We start from the raw sequence: 27287 nt of genomic DNA, 5'->3' as shown, positions 1-27287 counted from the left end.
TGGTGGAGGAACCAAAGTTTTCCTGCTTCTCTGTGTACCTGATGACTTTCCATTATGTACCAGACATTTTGAATTTTACCTTTTTGGGTGCTAGATATTTTGGTTTTCCTATAAATATTCTCCAACTTTGTTTGAGAGGCCGTTCAGCCACATTTAAGTAGTTTGAGCTCTCTAGTTTCTTTTTTTTCCCCCCCTGCCGGGGGCAGAGGGTACCCAAGATTGAACTCATGGACATTCGACCACTGAGCCACATCCCCAGCCCTATTTTTTGTATTTTATTTAGAGACAGGGTCTCACTGAGTTGCATAGTGCCTCGTTTTTGCTGAGGCTGCTTTGAACTCAGGATCCTCCTGCCTTGGCCTCCCAAGCTGCTAGGATTACCAATGTGCACCACCACGCCCTACCTCTCCTGTTTTTGCTTTTCCAGTTTGTCCGATGGGAGTGGAGCAGTGCTCAGGCAAGGGCTACTTATTTCCTGCTTCTGAGAGAAGACCTCCCAGGTGCTTCTCCAGTGACCAAGGGATCTGGGGTTTTCTCCCTAGTAGTGTGCGCCACCAGGCTCTCTTACCTGCAGTTGTCTCAGGCCTCTCTTTCCTCCATCCGGGCATTTTCTGCAACCTGCATCTGCAGGTGGGTGCTTACCTGTGCACTCCAGGGGCTCTCTGAAGATCTTCCAGGGTACCATCTCTGGGAAGCTCCCTGTTCTCTGGTACCTTATCCTGCATACCCTAGCCTCCCGGTCTCTGGGGACTAGCAGACCCATGTCCTGCATCCACCTGACTCCCCCATGCACCTCTGCACCCTAGTGTAGAAACTCTGGCAGCCAGTCTGGGTGAGCACAGGGCTCGCCTCCTTTACTGTGTCTCTCAGGGACCACAATCCTCAGCTGTCTTATGTCCACTATCATAAATACCAGCATTCCATATTCTTTGTGCATAGTTCTGTTACTTCAGGTATAAGATAAATCTGGTCCCTACTATGCAAGCTTGGCTGGAAGGAATAATCTAGTCAATTCCCATTTTGTCACCATCTATGGGAAACTCCAGTTAAGATTTTAATTAGAATTACATTGGATTCATACAATTGACAATATTACGACATTTAGTCTTCTATTCATAAACATGATGCATCTTCAACTTTTCAGGATTTATAGTCTTATATAACTTAATCCACTAAATTAGTCCACATTTTGCTAGATTTGCTATTACTTACATTTATCTGTCCCTACTTTTGTAAAAGCTGTTTCTTAAAAATAAATTTAAAAATATATCTCTATTTTTTTTATAATTAGTGTTTTGAAATGTAATTGACTTATATATGTTGATTTTAAATTTAGCAACCTTGCTAACTGTTTTACAAGCTCTCTATAGAGTCTTTCACTTTTTGGATATAGGTAATTACATCGTCTCTGTACAATTATACTTTCCCCCTTCTTTCCAATCTTTATATTTTGTCTTCCTCCCTTCCTTCTCCCTCCCTCTCTCCCCCCAATTGACTTTAATCTCCAGTTTAATGATCAATACTGAATACAAGTGGAGATACTAAGTCCTTGTGAACTGATTTATAATGTTTTTTTCTAACATCTCTCCACTTTGAAGTTTGCTCTAAGTTTTTGTGATATGCTTTATGGGGCTTTCTTTCCCTTAACTTAAATGTTTATTGAACATTCACAACAAGAAAGGCCTTGTGCTAGGTGCCTTAAAGCAGACAAGTACAGACATGGTGCCTTCCTCAGGAAGTCAGCAGGATTATCAGAATTATCAGGGCTTCAGGATGTGAACAAGTACCTGTAACACAAAGCAGATTGAAAGGTGCCAAGTAAAATCTACAAATCAAGAGTTTAGATGTTGCATCGTTTCCCTGAAGGGTGCATCTTAAGTAATATCAAGCATCTAAGGTTAAAAAAAAAAAAAGCATATATATACACACCCATATGTATACTTTTTATATGCTTAGTATTTCATGTATGCATGTGCATGTGTGTATACACTCAGATACACACATACATACTCCTGTATACATATATACCCACACACATATATACACATCTATATCTATGCACACACACACACATAGGCCAGAGACAATGAAATCTCTAAAGCCGAACACAAAATGGAAGTGTAGAAGAACGCAAGCTGTAGTTAAGATCTAGAATCAAGAGGACCGGCTGCCCCATGTAAGTTTGGGAAGGGGCGAGGGTAGATATCGGGGTGTCAGCGTATAGGGTTTTGGTCACTGCGCTTGTGTTAGGGCCATCCCAGACCCTGAGGAAACCACACCGTGGGAGGTGTCCGTGCGCTGTCTGTTCTGACCATGGGTTTTCGCGGGGGAGCTGGGAGGCAGGTGGGAGGAGGGTATGGAAGAGGTAGGTGTGACAGCCATCACACTGCAGGGGCCTTGGGAAGAGTGGGACGCATAGGACTCTGGGCGTAGAAGGACCCCACATTAGAAGGGGAAGGCTTGGAAAGACTTCCTTCCTCGCGCACCCTGCCCTTCTGTGAGGCGTCCGGCGCCCAGCAGCCTGCGGGGACCCAGCCGCAGCGCTGGGCCTCAGTTCCCGCTCATGTAGCCTCTGGCGGCCTCTCACGTGTTAGTTCTCGACTGCACAAAAAGGCCACTGTGGTGGGCGCCTCTCCCCTCCTTCAGGGTTTGGTGAGAAGTGTCAAGATGGAATTAAACGCAGGCAGGAAGATTTACATCCGAGGGCCAGCCATTCCCCAGTCCTCAGGAACAGTCCAGGCTTTGTATTTGGGGCCCTGAGACATAGCAATAACGCAAGCGGAATCCAAATCATCATTCATATTATTAGCAAGCGTTTTTCAGTAATGTTTTGAGTAAGTGCCTAATAAAGTTTAAGAAATAAAAGTAACTCACGTTTATTAAAGAGGAATTACTAGGTTTCCATCCATAAGCTTCAATATCCTGCCTAATGGGTTCCATACCATCTCGCGGAGAAGTCCAGGGGAATGAATTACGGCCCAGCGGACCACAGACAATATATGGTTTCCTTTTCGCTGTCGTTTCCCCTCCGAGTAACAATGAGCGCCGTCTGCACAAGGTCACTTCTGATCCCAGCCCTGGGTGGTTTCCGCCGCTGCAAGGACCGCAGAGCGCGCGGTCGGACGGTGCCCCCTCGTGGCGGCGCGGGGAAGCGCGCTCCTCGCCCCGCAGACCAGGTCGCCGGCCGGGGCAGCGACCCTCAGGAGGAGCGCTGCAGGGAAGGGCACGCCGGGCTCATGGTGCGAGGTTCCAGACCCCTGGTTCATTCAGGAAGACTCAGACACGCAGAAGCCACCCAGCGAGCTTGCGGACGGTGGAGGAGCCTGCCCCAGAGCTGGGCCCGCCAGCTGTTAATGGCTGCCTGACCCCAGGGGGTCTTGCTGCTCTCGAGCTGCGGACAGAGGACAGGTGCCCGATCCAGCGATGGTCGACGTCGATCAGAGGGCGCAGAGCAAAGGAAACAACCTGCGGGAAGTGACCCAGTGCGGTGACTGATAAAACCACACTGGGATGGGGCACCTGGCCTTCCAACTTCAAAACTGGCTTCCAGAGGAGATGCGCACACCCCTGAGGTCACCCGGCGAGGTCTTGAGGCTGGATTATGCTGAGCCTGGCGGAGGGGCTGCGCTGGAGGAGGAAGCCAGGTTCCACGCGACCCGTGGAGCTGTGTGTGTGTGTGTGTGTGTGTGTGTACACACATGTTCAGGCACATTCGGACCGACTTGTGTTTCATATAGCTGGGGTGAGGGCAGTCAGGGCAGCAGCTGGGCTGGGGTGGTGAGCTGCAGGGGCCCACTCTCTAAGTGACAGGTTACAGCAGAAAGGGCTCAGGGTCCCTGGGACCCCAAAACTGCTCTCCAGGAGGACAGGAGAGAGCACCCTCAGGCGTCACCTCTTGTCCTTGAGCAGGCTCTGCCAGTAGGTAAACAAGAGACGCAGGGTAATTATGGCAAGTTCTCTCAAATGATTAAAAAAGAAAAAATAGTGCTTACCTTCTAATTTCCTCAAATGTGCTGCCAAAAATTCAGGTACTTGAACATTTCAGGAAGCACTGGTATGACCAAGGACTTCAAGCTATCAGGGAGGGAGGTGAGGCTCCTTGTGTTTCCAGTCCCAGGCTTCAGACAGGCCTGCAGTGACGGCTCCCCTCAGAAGGAGGCCTCAAGGACACATGAGTGTCCAGCTCTGCCCACGCCCCATTCAGTGGAGGTTGCCTAATGTGGATTTTAAATGCCACTTTTGTGAAATAGTTATCAAATGGGGAATTCCATTCCAATTAACTAGCACTTGAAGATAGTTACCTTCCTCTCTCTTTAACCACCATAAGAAATAAGTTTCTTGACTTTTCTCAAATCACAAAATGACAGCCCAGTGGGCTTTGAAAATGGCAACGAAGTCAGTGTGAAGACTCTAGTAGACAATCCTGGGCAGCCCTGGGCTTTCCCACCTACAGGCTGTCCTCTGGCTTCACTGGCTGACTCCTTGCCTGGGCTTCAGGGTCCCTCTCTTCCCAGTCTCCCTGCAAGCCCCACCTCTGGGCCTCCCACACATTCTGTTTTGATCTGTCTGCATCAGGCTGCAAGCATCACTTGGGAGAAAGGATCCCAAAGCCTGGAATCGGGTCCACCATACTCTTGTGCTCTCAAACTTGGATCTGGGACCTGGGAGCCTCCTTCAAACCTTTCTTTCATTCTTCTTTTTGTTCCAGAGTATTATCCACACTGAGCCAGGCAGTGCCTCTGCCCAGGTTCCCAGCCCCAGTGCCCCTGCTTCTTGCTCTGGGAAACTCATTCCCTCCCCTGCTGCAGGACACCTAGGGCAGTTTTTCTTGGCCCTCTTCTGTCCACATGCACTGATGTTTGCTGCTCTGTAAGACATGGTCCAGCATGTGTCCGACCCTTCCTTTCTGCTCTTCTGGGGTCCTGTCCCTCTGAGCTTACTCCAGAGCCCTGCCCCAGAGCTCTGCCCCGTCAACTGGGCCCCTTCTCTCCCTCTGTGGGTCACTTCCCTGAGGCTTCTTCTCTCTCTGCTTGGTTCCAAAGACAGTCGCCTACTATTCAATTTCTGCTTCTCTTTCAAACATCTTATAACAGAGCTCCATGTTTACCCCCTGTGGCCACTATCTCAGCTGGCCCCTGTTGCTCTATCATAAGCACTTTTGGGGGGGGGGCACTGGGTCTTTCTTCAGGTCTTACCTTTCAAAACCCCTCTGAAAAGTCTCCTCTGGCCAACCTTCAGTGTTTCTTGACACTCTGTCCTCCCCATCCATGTGATTCTACCCTCTCCAGTGTTTTCTTCCTGCTTTTGCTAGCACTGGTTTTTACATCCTGCCCCCTTCAATCCACTTTCCAGGTGCAGCCAGAGGATTCTATCTACAGTGCAAATCCGAAGGTGTTGCTCCTCAGCCAACAGCATTCAAGCTGCCAGGTTAGGACCCCACAAACCTTGAATGTGGCCTGAGGTCCTGCCCTCCCCAGCCCCTCTCCCCTTCACTTCCAACCCAACACTCCAGGCATCCTCAATTTTTCCTGTCTGTTTTCTCTAATGAAACCTGGCTTTTCTCACCTTGCTCTCTGTCCCTCACTATCCCCTTGGGCTGGCTGAGTCCTGTGTCTTTCACATGTCAGTTTATTCTCACTTCCTCCTGGAAGCTCCATCGCCTCTCCATGCTGGGGTGGGATGGTTTACAGTATGCCCCTGGGCCTCTCCTGCAGAAGCTCCGGGACCCTCTGTAGGATCTCTGCAGCCTGCCCTCCACAGGATGGGTTTTGCTCACAGATCCAACCAACCAGGATTCGAAAATATTTGGAAAAAAAAAATCTCATCTGTACTGAACATGTACAGATTTTTCAGAGTTTTTTCTTGTTAATGTTTCCTAAAAGTTCAATATAATATCTATTTACATAGAATTTACATGTTATTAGGCTTTATAAGTTGTCCAGAGATGACTTAAAGTTTGTGACAGGGTTACATGCAAATATGATGCTATTTTATACAAGGGATTTGAGCATCTGAGGATTTTGGTATCCCGGGTGGGGACGGTGGCTGGAGGGGGGAATTCTTGGAAGCAATGCCCTAAGAGAACCCAAGGGTGGCTGTATCCCAGAGCATCCTTCTCTCTTTTCTCATCTCTGATCCCACCACTCTGTGTGCTCCTGACAAAATCCTCTGCTGGATTTATTCACAACTGAAGTCCTGGAACCCAAAAATGGCATAGTGTAGGTTTAATAAATATTAGTTAATTATCAGGATGATAAACTAATTGTGCTAAGCAATCCAATAATAACTAATAGTGATACAATTAGCTGACACTTCCACAGCCCTTGTCCTGCACAAGTCCTGGTTTTAAAGTATGTGGGTACAACACACCCCACTCACTGGTTTCCTTCTGATGTCTTCCCAAAGTAGTCACTACCCTGTTTTCCTTTCCACAGAAGAGTTTTAGGATGGTAGAATAATATTCTACACCAAGGTAAACAAATGACTGTCCTTGGTGGAATTCAGCAGATGCCTGATTTTGTGAATATCTTTGGTAAACAGCTGTGGCCACTATTTATGGCATCTTCTACACTGGAACAGTTGAGTAGCTGTGACAGAGGACACATGGCCAAAGTAGAGTAAATTGCTGGCCCAGTGCAAATTCATATAGTCAACCTGCCCCAAAAGTCTTTGAGAAACACTGAAAAGTCATGTTTAGTGATGCCTCTAATAAGGCAATCCAACTACTCTCAAATGCCACTTTAATTCCTCCTCCTCCTTCTCCTTATTATTATTATTATTATTATTATTAGTTGTTGTTGTTAAAATAATAAAGCAAAATCTGTCTATAATATAAAATCATTTTCCTTGGTAGAGATATTTTAAACCCATCACCTGGCTATTCCTGTTTTATAGACTCTAGAGGTTGAGGTATCTATGGTCATTCCCACCTTTTAAATTACTTTTTTAACATATTTAGAAAATGAGTTCTGGAGTCCCTGGTTTATTTTCCAGGAGTCTCCTGAGCGGGTCAAGTGTGGGGCCTAGACAGGAGCCTGCAACCTGGACCTTCTGTGGACGCCCTGGAGGCCCAGCATTCTGCCTCCGCAATGGTGAGGCCCAGGGAGCTTCTCCATCTGAGGCATCACTTGGGAGTCACCGTCTTGAGGTCAGGTAATTTATTTTCCAAAGACACAATTCCTAAGCCCTCAATATCAACAGGATCCAGAAAAGCTGGCCAAGTATTGCCAGTGCCTTTCTGTCTGAGTGAGGCTGGACTCACTCCTTGGCTTCTTTGTTTATCTCATTCATGCCTGGTGTGTGTGTGCGCGCACTTGTGTGTGCATGCAAGTGTGTACGTATGCACGTGTATGGAGTACTCAGTTTCATGACTCAACCTTAAGCAAATGAGAAGAATGTCTTAAAGTCTAACTAGGACGAATGCTACTCTAATAAATATTGGTTTTGATAACATCCAAGCCCGAGGGTGCAGAATATGAAATTTCCAAATGGTTATTATTCAGATCAATCAGCAAAGAGCACCTCAGCACCTCAGTGGAGTCGCACAGCTCAATTAGCACACATAACATCTACTCCGCGCTTGGTGAATGCAGCTCACACAGCCCAGGACCCTGCACGAGCAATGCTGTAGTTAAGGATATGTCACCACGGATCAGCAAAATATGCAGTTTGATCAGCTCATCCTGAGAGCAGATCATTAAAATATGCAACCAGATCCCCCAAGTGCATGAAAAATTAACTAACAAGTTTTGTATCTTGATCAGTTTAATGAGCAAGAAGTCGCTGAACAAGAGTGTCAAATTGTACAGTCTGGCAAGGGGGCAGACGACTGTCTGACAGCAGCAGGGAGGGCCAGAGCTAATATTCGTGGTTTTCAAAATACCAATCCTTAAATCAACGGCAGGAAAAGCTGATTAGTATTAAGATGTCGTCCAGCCTGTGTCCAGCAGGAGTGGCGTGATGCGGAGCCTTCTGATGCAAATGCGACATTGATTCTGCGTTTCAGGCTTCACTGGGTCTTAATGGGCTCAGCCATGCGCTGGAAGGCCCTGCCAACGGCGGCGTCACACACATGCGTGGAACTAAGAGGCAGTGGCAGCCTTCTGGAAATATCCAAACCAGCTGACCTTGAAGAATGAGGATGGGGGGGGAACCTCTTTCATCAAACTGTATCAGAGATGCCCCATGCCGCTGAGAAAGAAGCCGGACTTTAATAAACAGAGAATGTCCAAGCTGGAGAGTTGGTGGAGAATTTGAGTCAAGTAAGTCCAAGTGGCAGATGATCGCCAGGGAGATGTGTGAATTGGATTGTCACAGAAGACTATGGGGCCGGCTGTCTCCCTGCGATTGGCAGGAGGCTGATGGGGAGGGGACCACTCTCTCTTAACACAGCCGCACACGCCCCAGTGACTTGGCCCGTGTATAAACAGGGCCTGAGCACCAGAATACGGATTCTGCTCTGCTACTTTATCTTGGTGGACCGGCTGGCCTTGCAGCTGCAGGAATGCTGGTTTCCCAGGGCATAAATTTACCCCTCTTTGATAGGGAGCTGGGCAACGGAAAGATGGCAGTCCCAAATGAAAGAGAGAAATTCAAATAGCAAACCTTCTACAGACAAAGAGGGAGATTGGCGGTCTGGCAAGTGCTGGGCCAGAACTGGCTGCGGGTTGCCCTTTCACTGAGCATGTTCTTCTAGAACAACCAGAGAGGGAAGAGGAACAGACTTTGTCTGTCTTTCTAAAATTGATTAGACTTTTCAGAAGTGTAGCACATGAACCTACCAGGACAGGTTGGAGCCCAATGTGGTACCTGAACAGCTTATAAAGATGATGTGATGAATGAATTGACATTCAAAACTAAAGTGAGAGAACATTTCACACTCACCAAATTAGCAAAAATAAGAGTCACACAATATTAACTATTGGTGATAATGTAGCCCAATGATGCTTCATTTGTTGTAGAAGAGACTGAGAAACACTTTGGAAAACAATCAAGCATTTCCAGTCAGGTGGAGATGCAGGAATCCTGCCTCACAACTCCATAGCCAGGCCCCCCAGAGACAGCGCCAGGACGAGCAAAGCAGGCTCCATCAAGAACAGCCCAAGAGCAGGCCAGACAGGGACAGAGAAAGGGAAGATGAGGTGGGAGGAAGACATAGAGGGACACTCGAAACTCTAGCCAGCTAGCCACCCCAGTTCTGCATAAGCCACAAAACAGTGCCACAGAGAAACGCAAAGTCTCAGAACAATCTGTGCCACATGATCACATTAGTGTCAATATTTTTAAAACATATGAATGGTTCAGATTAATTATAGGTTATACAACTATAAAAATAAGCAAGGGAATAGTGATAGGCAATTAAACTGCATTGTCTGGAAAGGGAGGGAAATTGAACAGGGGTACCTGTAACTGCTGTAACCCTTCAGCTAAGTGGTATATACATGAGTTTTGATTTTATTATTATCCCTTAAATTAAGTGTATACGCACACATATTACAAACACACACACATATACATTATAGAACTCACAATTTTAAGAATCAATCCAAGCCAGGCACAGTGATGCATGTCTGTAATTTCAGTGACTCAGGAGGCTGAGGCAGGAAGATCACAAGTTTGAGGTCAGCCTTAGCAACTTAGTGAGGCCCTAAGCAACTTAGTGAGATCCTGTCCCTAAATAAAATATTAAAAGGGGTGGGGATGTGGCTCAGTGGTTAAGCACCCCTGGGGTCAATCCCTAAAAAAAAAAAAAGTCATCAAACAAGTAACAAATATGCAAATGTTATGCAGGTGCCATTTGATTGGCAGACTAAGGGCCATTCTGTGCCAGAGTGGCTGCAGCATATGCACTGCCCAAGGCTTTGTTAATTCTGTGGGTCACCAGTGCATGCATGAACATGTGGCAGCTGGCACATAATAGCTGTTTATCAAAGTTGGTGAATGAATGGAGGGACGGAGGGAGGGGTGAGAAGAAGCTGGAAGGAAGTAGGAAGAAAGACGAGAAAGAGTGGGGAGGGAAGGAGCCAGCTGCCCTGCGTTTGTGAATAATTGATTCTACACCCTAAATAGAGGCCTTGTTGTTTGGAAAGAGTCCAGTGCTGTCAGGAGGAGGGAAAGCTCCATTCTCGGGTAGATTTTTGCCTACTGCCTCTTCATGTCACTAAAGGCCACACCGACAGCTACGGTACACCGCAGAGACCTGCTTGTCAAACATTCACTAGTACGTATTATAGAATTTTTTTCCTGATAGAGTCATTACCATCATTTATGTAGAATGACAGAAGCTGTCTGATAGTATTTAATCAAGTCCAAAAGTGTAAGAAATGGCCCAGCTCTCTGGGACATAGAAAGGACCCAAAGGAATGTTTTTGAAAAGTCAGGACTGGAAGAGACGCACAGCTCACAGCCCCTCCCCACCAGCCAGGACCTCGGCTTTGCCTCCTTGGATTTGGGTTGCAGGTAAATGACTCAATATGCTGATGCAAACCTGGATCTGCATTTTTTTAAGGTTAATTTTTAAAAAGTCAAATAGAAACAAAATAATCTTCACAAGATAGTTTTACAATAAGAAATGGTGGCTAAAAACAAAAACATGTATACATAGTGCACAGCTTTCAAAAAGTAGAACATAATGCCATCTTAGGAGCCTTTCCTATATCATCCATTGTCCCGAGGAAATAATCTTGTTTTATCAGTGCCTAGTTTTTATCTATAGTGTTCCATATTTGGGTGTGCTTATAAACACTAAATTCTTTTTTGGACACTTTTGAAGTTCATATAAATGCCATTGTTCTGCATGTTCCCACGATGTCTTGGTTGATTTCACCTGGGGCTGTTTTTGAGATTCCTCCACCTTGAGAATGGACAGGTCTCTCGTTCCTTCATTTTGTCACTCTGCAGAGTCCTGACGTATGAACATCACACCTCACCGCTTTCTCCTGCAGATGAGTATTGAGTGGTTTCCAGGTGCTATTATTATGACAGTAACATTTTCTGTATGTGTCTCCTTCAGGACTCCACATGGGAGTGAAAGATTGAGCCAGGGAGCATGCATCTCTGCCATTTCACCAGGTAATGAAGGAGTTTGCTAGAGCGGTGTTCTAACATGAGTACCCATCAGCCCTGGCTGAAGGGCCCCACTGCCCCACACTTTCCCAAGACACTTCTACGGTGAGCAGTCCTGTCCTCTGAGGTGTGTCCCTCGCCTGGTACTGGGGCTTGAACCCAGGGGTCCTCTGCCACTGAGCTATACCCCAGCCTATTTGTTTCATCAGGAGATAGGGTCTCGCTGAGTTGCCCAGGCTGGCCTCCACTCGGCCTCCCCCCGGAAACTAAGATGACTCCAGCTCGGCCTCCCACTCAGTGCTGTGTCCTCTCATGTCAGATTGTGAAGTCACTGTAGCTATCTATGATTGAGTCACGGTACAAGCCACACACTTGGATTCACACTCACAGTCAGAGGTTCGTGGCCCATTTGAATTGGGTCATGATTCCCCTGGGTATCTATCAAAAAGTGGGGCTTAGAAAGGCAGATAACTACTTTTTTCCAATGAGGTGCTGGTTGATAACTGTAAGGGAAAAATCCTGATGTTAGTAGAGGTGAATACTGTGGTGGTCATGATGGGAAATCACCCACGTTATGCAGGTCTCTGCTTTTAACTCCAAGGTACTTGGATAAAAGTGTACTTTCTTTAGGTGACATTTGAATTCATCATCCAAGGGGAAAAGCCTCATAAAAATAACTTACCATTAAATACATCTTACAAAAGAACCATTTAACTTTGCAAAGTATTAATGAAATAAAACACATGGGTTAGATTTCCCCTAAAATACACATTAGAATAAAATGTGCTCCACAAAATGTGCCTTTGCTTTTGCCAAACTAGAACCATCTGAGAATAACCTAAGAGAATTCCTTAAACCATAGCATGTTTCTGGGTTTGTCTACACTTAATTAAGTGCTGCTTTAATAATGAAGCACATTAGGGATGGAGTTGTATTCAGCCCACAAACCATTCTTTAAAACAAAGATAATAATACCAACATGAAAAAAATATTTAATTTCACGGTGTTACCTCCTTACCACATGTTTCTCATCAACCTTATTAGTCGTTTCCCAAATCCCCACTAGTTAGGAAAGTTACTCATTGTTTGTCCTTGAACTTTTTAGGTGGCGATCTCCAGGGGTGGCTCAAGGACAAAGGAGCCAGGTATGATGTTTCCCTAGAAACCGTAAGATGACTCTAAGGAAGGACCAAGGTTATGCACGCTGGCAAAACAGAACTGGAAATCAGACATCCTTCAAGGCAAGTTAGGATTTATTCAGAGTCTTCACAATGTAAACTCTCCAACTTTTAAAACCAAGGTTGCAGAAGTGGTACCAAAATATTCATAAATTCCATTGGACAGCAAGTGTCATAAAATTCAGTACAATCATATCAAAAAACAATGTGCTTTTGAAATAAAAACTTCCCGACTTTAGAATTCCACTTCCAGTAAAAGTGGTCCTGGTTAAAATAGAATGAATGGTTTTGCTGAGGACAATAAAATAAGGGTAAGTTATTTTAAGCATTTTGGGGAAATTGCTTCAAGGTTTTGAAAATACAAAAAAAGATTGTAAGGTATCAGCAAGTCAGATGTGGAGGAAAGAGAGGCCCCGGACGTGAGCCCAGAGAGCTCTGCTGACTCAGAGGGAGCCTGACATTCCAAGAAGCTGAGAAGCTGAGCCTCATCTTCATTTGAGTTCAGGACCTACCAAGAACCCTGCAGGGCTGTATCCCAGAGACAGGGCAAACTGGAGATGGAGCACCTGAGCTCAGCCTCAGTGTATATCAACACCTGAAACTGGGTTGAGACAGCACCAACATCAGTGCCTCCAGGTAGCTGCATGAGCAAATACAGATTCTCCTTCAAGGACATAGCATCCCTAGTCTTAGATTATTCCTACAACACACATTGCAAATACAATGTCCATTCACACACACACACATTCCTACACACACACACACACACACCACATTATATATATTACACATTATATTCCTCTACACATACACACACACAAATAACACCATATATATACATATATATATATATATATATATATATATAATATATATAATACATTATATATATATACAAAAACATGGTATACAGATATATATGTCGCATTCTTTGAAAAGTGCTATAAGAATATTAAAAGAGTATACTATTACTAAACTTATTGAGAAGAGAAAAATTTCCAATCAAAATAAAAGCATAAAAGCTGAGAAAAAGAATACTAAGATAAATGAAACAATGTTGAAACAAACACAAAGATGGTAAACTTAAACCCAAATTTGTAAGTAATGTCATTAAATGAAAATGGTCTGAATTTTTTAAAAGACAACAATGATCAGATTGAGAGAGGGAAAACAAACCAACAAACTTTATGATGTAAAAAAGGATCACCTAAAACAAAAATTGAAGTTGAAATTAAAAGGATGGAATGAGATAGAATGTGCAAATATTAACCAAAAGAAAGATTGTGTGGTTATGGTGACGTCAGGAGGAATAGATGCGGCTGGGAGGATAGGGAGATGGGCCCTGGGTCACTTCCTGGGCAGTAGAGCACAAAAAGCACCTGCAGACATTTGCTAAGAAACTTCCAAAAAGGCCATTTTAAAGTCAGGACACACATGACTGGGGTCCATTCCTCTCCAAAGGAGGAAAAATGCCTGATTGATATTTTGATAGGACTGAAGGCAGCATGAACACCTCGTGGACACTGAATGCCTTCCCCAGGGTTGGGCTGGGGCTGACTTCCTTAAACCTCTAGATCTATATAAACCCCCAGACAATAGCCACCCTTCAGCATCTCTCTCGGCACCCCTCCCTCTCTTGGCACCCCTCCCTCTTTGGGAGCTCTGCCTTCTTTCTATGACTGTAGTAAATCCTTTTGCTTTGCTCTCACCCTGTGTCCGTGGATTTCATTCTTCAAATTCATGAGACAAAGAACGCAATCCTACACTCCACGCTATAGTAGTATCATCAGACAATGTTGATTTTAAAAGAAAAACACTGTCATAGGTAAAGGATGCTTCACAGTAATACAACCTTCCAATTCAATTAACTATCTCCAGTTTACCTCAGTACATGATCTAGGTTAAGACAGTCCCATGCAGGGTTGCAGGGAACTGCCTGAGAAAATACAGATCCTCCTTCTTGGTATTCCTAGCCTTAGATTATGACTACAATGCACATTGCAAATACAAAGTCCATTCACACACAGAGAACCAAGCAGAGACTCAAGAAAAACTGACTCACAATACATATAATTATGAAATAGAATTTCAAAAATTGACAAAGAGAAATGGCCAATTCTTTTTTGTTTGTTTGCTATTTGGCGGTACTGGGGATTGAACTCAGGGGCACTCAACCACTGAGCCACATCCCCAGCCCTATATTGTATTTTATTTAGAGACAGGGTCTCCCTGAGTTGCTTAGCACCTCACTTTTGCTGAGTCTGGCTGATCCTCCTGCGTCAGCCTCCCTGCCGCTGGGATTACAGGCATGAGCAACCACGCCCAGCAGAAATGGCCAATTCTAAAACATCAGGAAATGCCCGCAATGAAAGATCAGGACTTAACTTTAAAAATCTCCAAATATTTGGAAATCAAACAACAGACTTCTAGGTCAAAAAGGAAGCCACATGAAAAGAGAAGATATTTTAAACTTAATAATAATGAAAATATATCTGAATTTAGGAAGGACAGATAAAGTCACATCTGTAAAGAAATTCGGAGTTTTAAATTCCTGTTCTTACAGCTCTTTCTACTACGAGGAAAGAAGAATGGCCGATAGTCAATAGCCTCCATGTCACACTCAGGAAAGTGGAAAAAGAACAGCAGAGTACATCTAAAGAAAGGAGAAGGGAGTTTTCAAGATGGCAGGCCAGAGGGAGGCAGCATTCTGTGTTGCTCTGTGATCCAGATCTCACCTAGTTGGAATCCTGTATCTCTGAGAGTGTTAGAGGACTCCTATCCAGCTACTCTCTGCAGAAAATCACCAGTGTTATGGCCCCATGTAGGGCTCTGGGCCTCAGTATTTGAGCAGGACCTAAAACCCAAAGTTCTAGCCCACATAAGACTCAGCAAATGCCTTAGCAGAATCACCTCTCAACACATCTGCAGACCGTCAAGACTTTGCTCTGCTCCCACGCAGTTCACTCAGTTGCTACCTACCCATAGCACAACACCATCGCCCAGCTCCCCCTACATCACCAGACACCCTAGAGCTGGAAGCAGACCGCCACCATCTTGGCTCCATATTCTCCCCATATTAGGGGGGACAATTCCTATATCCTATTTCCAGGGCCAGTGGATTTTCGCAGAAATCACCAGGGCTGTGACCACCCGGGGCAGAAATCAGAGCCTCTGGGCTCGAGTAAGTCTTCGGACTCCAGACCCAAAGGCTGCAGTTCTAGCTCACACAGGGCTCACAAGCAGCTTAGCAGAAACACCTATCAGCACCTCTGCAGAGCTCCAGACTGGGCTCTGCTCCCTCGCAGGTCACTCGGCTGCTACCTACCGACAGCATAGGCCATTGCCCAGCTCCCCCACATCACCAGACATCCTGGCACTGGAAGCAGACCGACTTCATTTTGGAAAACCTTCCTTGCCATTTGTGGTGGGCATGGCTATCAGATGGGATCACCATTTGAACAGGTACCTGATTTCCAATTCCTCCCCCCTCCCCAACATGATTAACTTGGCACAGTGGCCACCCAACACAAGAACAGCTCTCAGTTGGACCAGAGCGCAGTGCCAACAGAGCGCCACCCACCTGGTGTAAGCCTGGGGGTGAGAGGTCCCACAGTTGGGAACTGATAAGTGAGAGAGGGAGGGAACTAAAGTCTGGAGCATAACAGAGAGAACAGGATCTGGGATATCTCCAGGCAAGAGAGGGAGATGATACCCAGGGCTCAAGTCAGACGAGTGGTCACAAAAAAAGACCCGTGAGGCGCTATTTCCCTGCTGGGACTGGAGGAGCGTCTGGAAGCGAGGAGTGCCACCCACCAGTACAATTTAAACACAATTGCCTCACAGGTAGCAGACAAAGCCCACTATAGATGTAGAACCCTCCTTTAAGTCAGTAAGAAGAACTCCATATAAATCCATGAAAAGAATATTAATTTGAGCTGGGATTTAAGAGAAGAAATAAATAGCTGGGTATGGTGGCAATACCTATAATCCCATTGACTTAGGAGGATGAGGCAAAAGGATGGCAAGTTCAAGGCCAGCCTCAGCAACTTAGTGTGGCTCTAAGCAACTTAGTGAGACCCTGTCTCAAAATAAAAAAATAAAATAAAAAGGGGTGGGGATGTGGCTTGGTTGTGAAGCACCGTGGATTCAGTCCCCAGTACCAGAAGAAAAGATAGATAAGATAGATAAGATAGATAGATAGATAGATAGATAGATAATAAATATATTGAGAATTCAAAATGTTTAATCTCATCACCCATAAGAAAAAGGAAAATTATCACAAAAAAAGATGCCATTTTCATTTGTCAATAGATCAAAATAAGGTATCTTTTTTAAGGTTGCCAGATATTTGGCAAATATACTCACAAAAGTATTTTGGTCAGTATTGTCATTTTGAAGTATAAGTTGTCAGCATTTAATAAAATCAGAAGCTTACACAGCCCTCCCTTCTAAGAGTGGATCTGGGTAAATTTCTGCCTCTGTGCTCATGGAAGCACTCAGGGCTGTGCCTACTGATGAGTGTTCGACAAACACCCATGTGGCTATAGCTACATTCCAGCTATGGTTCTAAGCACTTTACAACTATTGCCTCGTAGAATACGTTAGCAACTTCAGTAGGTAGACATCATTAATATCTCCACTTTACAGGTTAAAAAAAAATCTAACTAAAAAAAAAAGGTGGAGAAGTTTGCCCAAGGTATATGACTAGTAAAAGGTAGATGTGAATCCAGGCAGTCAGCCCCACTCCAATGTGCTCTTGCCACCCCATCTCATACTGGCTCAGTAAATTCTTCAAACCACTTATCACTTCATCTATAGAGAAATGGATGAGTAGACTATGCTATGTCCTTAGGATGAAGTGCTATCAGCCATTGAAAGGATATTCATCCATCCATCCACCATTCATCCATCAATCCACACACACACCATCCATTCATATATAGACATATTATTTGTTTATATATAAGTACTCAAAGCAGAGTAACCATGAATAGAAAAATAAGATATAGACAGTTGTTATGTACCACATGATGCAATTTATGTAAGTTACAAAAACATGTTTTATGCATACATGAGTGTAAAACTGAACATTTAATGTTACACACCAGAGCTGGGGATATAGCTCAGTTGGTAAAGTGCTTGCCTTGCATCTGCACAAGGCCCTGGGTTCAATCCCCAGAACCACTATATGTGTGTGTGTGTGTGTGTGTATGTTCCTGAACTCATTATGATGTTTGCTTTGGGGTGTGTAAATATTGAGTATATTTGTAATTTATCTTTTAGAACTGAAGCTGATGTGACAAAGTATTCAGTTATTAACTATAGATTGTGAAAATATTTACATTTCTTAAAAGACTTTCAGATATTTAAAAATGTTTCTTCTTCACCTGGTTGGAATATTCTAATGCTCTAATTGCTCTTCAGGGAAATGTGTTCCAAATCTAAATACATTGGTAGAAATCTAATTTCATGGTGTTTTCAAATCAATTTAACCTTTTTTTTTTCATTACTATATTGGGAAGACAAAAATTCAAATCATTTCAGAATTGTTTTTCTGTAGCTGAGTGTGTCCTAGTAATTATTATATAATTTAGTTTCAGGTTTATTGATGTTAACATATTTTTTCTACTTAAAAATAAAATATCAGTATAGAAAAATCCATAGGTTGAAGGGAAATTAAAATAGAAGAAGGCACTCCTGTGACCTCATCAGAGTGATTATCTACCATTAACACCTGGTGATTAGTTGCTATTTATCTATCATCTATCTATCTATTATCTTTCTGGGTATGGTGGCAATACCTATAATCCCATTGACTCAGGAGGATGAGGCAGAAGGATGGCAATCTACCATCTATCAATCTATTATCTGTCATCTATCAATGACATCTTATCAATCTTTCATCTGTTATCTTTCATCTCTATCTATCCATCTATCTATGTATCCATCATTGACTTTGAAAATTTTCCCTGTTGCTCATGCATATATAAACATAAGCACTATAGAGCTGATCTCCTTTTTTCAGGTAAGAGTCACTTGATTCTCTCTCTTAGTTATGCAGTAAAGAATGAAGAGCTTCCTCAGTCCCTGAGAAATTTACAGTGGAAATTTTTCTGATCTTGCAGAAGCCGCTCTTCACAATATCCTTGGTATGCACTCCCACCTGGCAGGAGATGGCTCAGTTTCTATAAAGAACCAAAATATTCAAGTGATGGAGCATGGTTAAAATGAGAGAACTATGGTATGTTTACAAAGTAGAATGTTTTTATTTATTAAAATGATGACATAGATGAATATTATTGATCTGCAAAGGTGTTTGCAATGCAGCTGAAAACAGAAAGCTATAAAATAATGTATACAGTAGAATCCAATTTTGCTTTTTAAAAGCAGATGTAACTAGTAACCTATAGGACCCACTTCACTGTTTGGAGAAACAAATATGATTGTCTCAGTTTCACTTTTCTTATCAGTGTTCACATCCTCACTGTTCTTAATAGCAGGAAACACAGTACTTCCCTTTGACATAAAGCACATCCCTACCTGTCCCCAAATTCTCAGCTTAGGAAATGCCATGGGAGCAAAAGTTGACCCTCCCACTGCTGTCAGCAGTCCCTGAGGCCTGGTCAGCAGCATGCTCTTGTCCAGGCTGCCCTGAGGCTTCTGCCCTCAAGATGCTGCCCCTGCTGTGGGTAATTTGCTGGGCCACAGGTCTCAGCAACTTGGGTCATGGCCACATACTCAGTTGCAGTGGTCATGTCCTGAGGGATGGCATTGTTGGCCAGAGCTGGACCTGAGTCCTTAGGATGTGGCCACTGAGCCATCAGACTAGACTCCTCCGCTGCTCAGGTAACCCTTATTGAAGCCATTCTTGGGGAGCTGACCCTAGACTTGTTCCCTTCCTCTGACTTTGGTCTGGGTAGCAGGATTGAGGCTCAGAACCTTTTCAGTTTTCATTATGGTGAGACATTCATGACACCAAAATGAACATCCCTATGTTCAAGTGCTGGAAGTAGAGTGTCTGGATCAAATGGTACGTATTTTTTTTTTAAAGAGAGAGAGAGTGAGAGAGAGTTTTTAATATTTATTTTTTAGTTTTTGGCTGACACAATATCTTTGTTTGTATGTGGTGCTGAGGATCGAACCCGGGCCGCACGCATGCCAGGCGAGCGCACTACTGCTTGAGCCACATCCCCAGCCCCATGATACGTATTTTTTAAGATTTTGATGAATATGCCAAATTGACCTTCAGAGAGGATGTAGTGATTTATACTTAGACCAGTGGTATAAGAACATGCCTTTTCTCCATCTTTGCCTCTGCTGGGCATAATTTCTTAACCACTTTGTTGAGGGATATTAAAGTGCACCCTTTGCCAGGTTTTGACATGTGAAGTCACCCCAGTCACAGGAATGAGCACACCCTCACCTTCAAACCCTCAACAGTTTCTTCAGGCCCTTGCACTCTGCTTCATACCTCCAAGCACCAGCACCCCAGCACATACGAATGACCGCTGCTGCTCTGTCTATAACTACAGATTAGTTTGCACTTTTCCTGAGTCCTATTTAAACAGGAACATGCAGCAGGACTCTTCTTTTCTTGGCTACTGTCGTATTTCCAGATTCATCAGTGCTGACAGATCTGAATACTTCAGTTCTTCACATGACTGGATATTGTGCCATCGTAGAGATAAGCACAAGTTATCTGTTCGTCTGCTCATAGGTAACCGGATCTTCTCTTGTTCTGGATATCACAAATGCAGCTTCTTACATGCACTTGTATGGATACATGCATTCACTTCTCCTGGCTAAAGAGCTGCGTGTAGGAAGCCTGGCTCTGTGTGCATAATTTTTTAAGAAACGGCGAGGGGGATTCTGGGAGGATGGCAGAGAAGAAAAGGCAACTTGCTCTGTGGCCTGAGACCAAGGTAGCAGATACACAGCTTCTCTGTGAGGTATGGAAGAGATTTCACTGGGATTTAATACTGGACACTCAGAGTAGCTTGGGGACTCACTCAGAAGTTTGGATACAAAAAAATAAAGAAAGAAAGAAAGAAAGAAGAAAGCTGTGGGCAGTGGCTGCCAGAGCTCCCCTACCACCAGGAGCAAAGGGCAGTGCCTCCGTGCAGAGAAATCTGAGCTCAAAAAGGCCACCCGAACTTCCCTGAGCCAAGAGGGGCAAACTGTGCGATCCTTGACATCCACACTTGGGTGGTAAATAAGCACACGCTGTATCCTGACTGTCAGAAGAGAGCTGAGGTGCGAGCCACCATGGGGCAAGTGTGCCTGCCAGGACTCGGAGACCAGAAAACACACACACACACAGTGCCCCAGCAGCGGCCTAGCCAGGGACCTGGGCACCATGTGGCCTAATGTGAGAGAAACAGGCATGCAGTGGACTGTGGAGTGGACTGTAGTGTCACTCAAGTTGCAAGGGAGAAGGGGAGACTCTGTGCCTGGCCCAAGTGATCAGCCCAGCTGAAGCCAGGATTGGAGCTGGCAGGATGAAAATTCCCAGGAAGGCTGAGCTCCTGGGCTACAGTGAGCACAGGATCAGCCCCTGCCCCACCACTGGATTCCCTGGGAGGCACCTGAGAACCAAACCCATGGAAGCAATGGGCAAAAGTGTATGCCTAGGGGCAGGTCAACCAAGTCTCTCTAAAGAAGACACCTTTCAACCTAGCTTGATTAGATCCGAGGCCTGAATGGACCTCAGCACCACATGCAGCGTCCCTTCTCACAGAAGGCTGCCTAAATGGTACCCCAAGAATGCAAGCATCTGGTATGAAGGGTCAAAAGGCAAACCGACTGGACATCTTAATATGTCCCACTTCATTAGTGGCTAGAAGGGAAACTGAGTCTTATATCAAACAGCTTCAATCTAAGCCCATTCCAGCAGGTAACTAGGATGGCACACAAGACCAGGAAGGGGTTAACTTCCTCACCTCTCTCTCTCTCTCTCTCTCTCTCGGTACTTTGCCCCAGAATAACTGGTCAGAAAGGCTGTTGCACAGGGACACTGACCACCCATTGTGGTCAGGTATTTTGACCACTTCAGTGGAGAAGGGCTGTTCAGTCTCACAAAGAAGTTGGATTTTTTTCTTTTTCTTTTTAAAAATACACACACACAGAGATATTTTTAAATTATTCTTTTTCTTATTCATTCCATGTGTGTATGAGAGAGTGTGTGTGTAAGCATGTAAATTCTGGCTGTCCCAACCCTCTCAGGGACATATATACATACACTTATTTGTCTTGTTTTCTCTTATATTCAGCATTTTTTTTTTCAATGTAATTAATTTCCCTGGCATTGTCTTGTGAGGATGAGGGTTCATTGGATTGTAAGTCTGAGTTTGATTTTGTGTTACTTTCATGTGTTTATTTTTCTTATTTATCCTTCTCCTGCTCTGGGTCTAGTTCTACTGTTCTTTCCCCCTCTCTCCCAGCACTGTGCTTCTTCTGTTTTCCCCCTCCCTCTGTATAAACATCTCCTGCTACTGTTTTTCTGCATTATGTCCGTTTACTTTCTGAAATTGTAAAGTCTTTTCTAACTTCCTAACACATTTCCTTTTCCCCTAATTAATTGTATTTTTACTATCATTTAGAACTAAATGGGCCTCCCCCGCCATTAAGGCTAATACAGTCATTACTGCTGTGGAGGACATAGCTGACACCTGCCATTTGCTTTAAAGCCAGAGCTAGTTAATGATTAATGTTTCCACTGCTGGCAATTGCTGAACCCACCATTCCTGTTTATTGGTGACAATTAATGTTGAAGATGTCATAGTAGGATCTGGGTATTTACTTTAACACTGTGTACTGTTTGTTGTTTGCAATAGCTGTCACTATTGTTTATTTTTCTCCATTCTTTGAGGTACTTGGAACCTACAGGGTCACTAAAAGTTCACAGGCAGAGATTCTGCCGCAGATCCCAACATTCCCTCCCATTAGTTCTACCCAAGAAAGGAGGAGTCAAAAAGTCCCAAACCATGAACAAGAATCCAAGGAGGAACAACCAGAGGTTCCACCCATTGGCATCTACTTCTACATCAAAAACAGAGAAGTCCCAAAACAAACAACATAACTACACACCAAAGGATATGTACAAAAAAAAAAAAAAAAAATTGAGGCAGAAGAATCCACTTCAATTGATGCACAAGACCAAAACCTCTGGAAACACGAGAAAACAGGCAAACAAATCTCCCCTAAAATATACAATTCCAACAAAGGAACCCCATGATAGTGAGGTGGATGAAAACCAAAAGATTATTAAAAAAACTGATTGTCAAAATGCTCAGTGAACTAAAAGATCTAAGGAAGGAATTAAAAGAGCAATTATAGGAGATAAAATACCATTTTAATAAAGAAATAGAAATAGTGAAAAGAAACCAAGCAGAACTCCTAGAAATGAATGATAAGATCAATCAAAATACAAACTCAATTGAAGGTATCAATAATAGACTAGATAGTGTAGAAAACAGTACCTGAGCCCTTGAAGACAGAACTTCAGGCACTGAAGACAGGCAATACAATCTTGAATACACAGAAGGCAGAAAAGGGAAAAAATTATAGAATATGACCAGAATATACAAGAACTCTGGGACAACTTTAAAAGACCAAACCTGAGAGTCATTGGGATAGAAGAGAACTTGCAGATATAAACTAAAGTCATGAAGAACATTTTCAATGAGATAGTTACAGAAAATTTCTCCCATGTCAAAAATGAGATAGCATCCACATACAGGATGCTTACAGGACCCCAAATAGACCCAGCCAAATGAGAAGCTTACTGAGACATATCATAATCAAAATGCCTAACATGGAAAACATGGAAAGAATATTAAAATCTGCAAGAGGCAAACATCAGACATTTAGAGGCAAAGCAATTAGGCTCACTTTGGACCCCCAAATCAAGAAGGGCCTGGAATGAGATATTTCAAACACTAAAAGAAAACAACTGTCAGACAAGGTTACTTTAGCCAGCAAAGCTCAGTTTCAAATCCGAGGGGGGAAATAAAAATATTCCACAACAAGAATAAACTAAAAGAATTCATGAGCACCAAACCACCACTATAAAGAATACTCTAGGATAAACTTCCCACAAAGGAACTAAAAAAAAAAAAATCCAAAGCCCACAAAAAGAAGAAGTTCAATAGAAGAACAATCCACTAAATGAGAATCAATACAGGATAAAAATATAACAAAAAAAGAAGAAGGGGAGGAGGAGGAGGAGGAGAAGGAGGGCTGGGTGTGGTAGCACACACCTCTAATCCCAGCAGCTCGAGAATGAGGAAGGAGAATTGTGAGTTCAAAGTCAGCCTCAGCAACTTAGCAAGCACCTAGGCAACTCAGCAAGACCTTGTTCTAAATAAAATATTAAAAAGGGTTAGGGTTGTGACTCAGAAGTTAAGTGCCCCTGGGTTCAATCCCCAGTATTAAAAAAAAAAAAGAAACTAAAACACACATATATATATACTAATGCTGAATGTTAAAGGTCTCAACTCCCCAATTAAAAGACACAGATTAGCAGAATGGATCAAAAAACAAAATCCAGCTATATGGTGTTTATAAGAGACCCATCTTACTGGCAAAGACACCCACAGGCTGAAGGTAAAAGGTTGACAAAATATATTTCAGGAATATAGTCGAAGAAAGCATGCAGGAGCAGCTGTTCTCATCAGTGACAAAGCAGATTTCAAGCAAAAATTAGTAAAAAAAAAAAAAAAAAAAGTCATTACATTCTATTAAGGGAACAATCCAACAAGAAGATGTATCAATAGTAAACATTTATGCCCCAAATGGTCAATGCACCCAATTACGTGGAAAAAATACTCCATGACATTAAATCCCATATAGAGCCCAACACAAGATCAGTGGGGGATTTCAATACACTCTTTATCATCAAGAGACAGGTCATTCAAACAAACAAACTCCAACTTAAATGACACCATAAATCAAATGAAACCACAGATTATTCCACTCCCAAACAGCTGATTTTACCTTATTCTCAGCTGTATATGTAATTTTTTTCCAAAATAGATCATATTCTAGGCTACAAAGCAAATCTTGGCAAATATAAAAAAACTGACGTAATCTCATCTATCCTATCAGATCATAATGGAATAAAAGTAAAAATCAACAAGAAAAATAATAAAAAACACATAAATGTTTGGATATTGAATAATACTCTCTTAGATGAAGAGTGGATCAAATAACAAATGAGAACAGACATTAAGAAATTTCTTAGAAACAAATGAGAGCAAAGACACAGCATATCAAAATCTCTGGGACACGAAAGCAGTTCTAAGAGGGAAATCTATAGCACTTAGTGTCTACATTAAAAAATCAGAGGGCTAGGGCTATAGCTCAGTGGTAGAGCACTTGCCTAGCATGTGTGAGGCACTGGGTTTGATTCTCAGCACCATATATAAATAAATAAATGAAATAAAGGTCCATCGACAACTAAAAATATATTAAAAAAACTTAAACGATCCTAAATAAATAAGCATATGCTATACCTCAAGGCCTTAGAAAAAGGTGAACAAATTAACTCCAAAACCATCAGAGGCAGGAAATAATTAAGATCAGAGGTAAAATCAATTAAATTTACAGTAAGAAAACAATACACAAGATCAAAGTAACAAAGTTGGTTCTTTGAAAAGATAAATAAACTTGGGAAATCTTTATCTAAACTAACCAAAAAAGAGTGAAAAGAAGAAAATCAATAAGATCAGAGATGAAAAAGAAGATATCACCAAAGACCCCTCTGAAATCCAGAGGATTATGAGATCCTATTAGATCCTACAAATTTTGAAAATTTGCACTCCAATAAACTGGAAAATCTAAAACACGTGGACAAATTTCTAGACACATATGAGCTGCCCAAGTTGAACCAGGAAGATATAAAAATTCTAAATAGACTAATATCAAGTAGTGAAGTTGAAAGAGCAATTAAAAGCCTTTCCCCAAAAAAGAAAAAGAAAAGCCCTGGTCCTGATGGATGCTCAACATAGTCTTTCTCACTATTCCACAAAATTGAAGAAGAGGGAACACTCCCAAATACTTTTTATGAAGCTAGTATAACCCTGATACTAAAACTAGACAAAGACCCATCAAGAAAAGAAAAGTACAGACCAATATCTCTGATGAACATAGATGCAAAAATCCTAAATACAATATCAGCAAAAACATTCAAAAGCACATCAAGAAGATAAAACACCATGATCAAGTGGATTTTACTCCAGGGATGCCAGGTTGGTTCAACATATGCAAATCAATAAGTGTGATTCATCACTTAAACAAAATTAAGAACAAAAATCACATGATCATCTCCGTAGAGGCAGAAGAGGCCTTTGATAAAATCCAACACCTATTCACATTAAAAACACTGGAGAAGCTAGGGATTGAAAGAACTTACCTCAACATCATGAAAGCCATTTATGACAAATCCAAAGCCAATATCATATTAAACGTAGAAAAACTAAAAGCATTTCCCCTAAGTTCAGGAAGAAAACATTTGAGAGCCATCTGTGGGGAGTGTGTGGACTACATTGGCATTGTAGCCAGCAAGCAGGTAGATCTGGCATTGGGAACTTCCCAAGACAGTCCCACTGGAATAAATTGCCCAAATGCAAGTGAACTCCCCCTCAGCTCTGCTAAGAAGTCCCACATGCACTGAAAATGCTGCAGCCACACAGCCTCTCAGAGATGGGTATGACCTGCCAAGATGCCAATCAACCTGCTGACTGCAAGACACCATGAAGCAAGACTCCACCCCTGAAACCTTATCTCTGCCTTTGATGTATCCCCTTAAATAAGCCACGGGAGCCATTTTCTAATTGTCCAGCTCCAGCTCCTGTGTAGGTTGGGCCCATCAGGAGCTCCAAGCTTCCTTTAAAACTATACTTTCTGATTCTGTGTCTTTTGTTCAACACTAATTATTTCTGTTTTATCTTCTTTGGTGGCTTACACCCTCCACTGGCAGGAAGAAGGACTTCTCAGCAAGGCTCTGGCTGCCTCCCCATACAAGACAAGGCTGTCCACTCTCACTTTTCCTATTTAATATCCTACTTGAAACATTAGCCAGAGCAATCAGGGAAGAAAAGAAAATCAAAGAGATACAAATAGGAAAAGAAGTCAAACTATTTCTGCTGACAATATGTTCCTGTATCTAGAAGATTAAAACAAGCTAACAAACAAACCAAACCTCCAGAAGACTTCTAGAGCTTATAAATGAATTTAGTGAACTAGCATGATACAAGAGCAACACCTACAAATCGATATCTTTCCTATACTCCAACAGTGATTCAGTTGAGAAAGAAATCAGGAAAACAACCCATTCACAATAACCTTAAAAAAATACTTGGGAATTAATCAAACCAAGGAGGTAAAAGAGCTCTACCATGAAAATATAGAACACTGAAGAAATAAATTGAAGAATTGAAGACCTTAGAAGATGGAAAGACATCTTACGTACTTGGATAGGCAGAATCAAGTATTGTCAAAATGGCCATGCTACCAGAAGCAATATACAGATTTGATGCAATCCCCATCAAAATACCAGTGATATTCTTCACAGAACTAGAAACAACAATTCTTAAATTCATTTTGGAAGAATAAGAGACCCAGAATAGCAAAAGCTATACTAAGAAAAAAAAAGTGAAACATAAGGCATCCCACTACCTGATCTGAAATTATACTACAGAGCTGTAGTAACAAAAATAGCATGGTATTGGCACCAAAATAGACATGAAGAACAATGGAATAGAATAAAAGACACAAAGAAAATCCACAAACCTATACCTATCTGATATCTGACAAGGGTGCCAAAAATATATCTTGGAGAAATGACAGGCTTTTAAACAATCCATATGTAGAAAAATGAAATTAGACCCCTAATTTTCACCCTACACAAAGCTCAAATTGAAGTGGATCAAAGACTTTGGAATTAGACCAGAAACCTTACAACTTCTAGATGAAATCATAGGGTCAACAATCCATCATATATGTGCTGGCACAGAATTCCTTAACAAGACCCCCAAAACATCAGAA

At 42.8% G+C, this 27287-nt stretch overlaps 2 long non-coding RNA genes across 2 annotated transcripts; one reads left to right on the top strand and one right to left on the bottom strand.

The window, feature by feature from the left end:
* Window positions 1–208: 208 nt before the first annotated feature.
* On the bottom strand, window positions 209–3821 carry LOC125613581. Its single transcript, XR_007344139.1, has 2 exons — window positions 2875–3821; window positions 209–1787 (listed from the first exon to the last, which is right to left on the bottom strand). It is a non-coding gene; the product is annotated as an uncharacterized LOC125613581 (long non-coding RNA).
* Window positions 3822–8014: 4193 nt separating this feature from the next.
* LOC125613628 lies at window positions 8015–12465 on the top strand. The gene is made up of 3 exons (XR_007344186.1): window positions 8015–8261; window positions 11012–11070; window positions 12170–12465. It is a non-coding gene; the product is annotated as an uncharacterized LOC125613628 (long non-coding RNA).
* The last annotated feature ends 14822 nt before the right edge of the window (window positions 12466–27287 follow it).

The sequence above is a fragment of the Marmota marmota genome, unplaced genomic scaffold, assembly GCF_001458135.2.
Source record: "Marmota marmota marmota unplaced genomic scaffold, marMar, whole genome shotgun sequence".
In the NCBI taxonomy this organism is placed as follows: domain Eukaryota; kingdom Metazoa; phylum Chordata; class Mammalia; order Rodentia; family Sciuridae; genus Marmota; species Marmota marmota.
The sequence above is the reverse complement of the archived record's forward strand: the minus strand, read 5'-3'. Positions and strand labels throughout refer to the sequence as shown.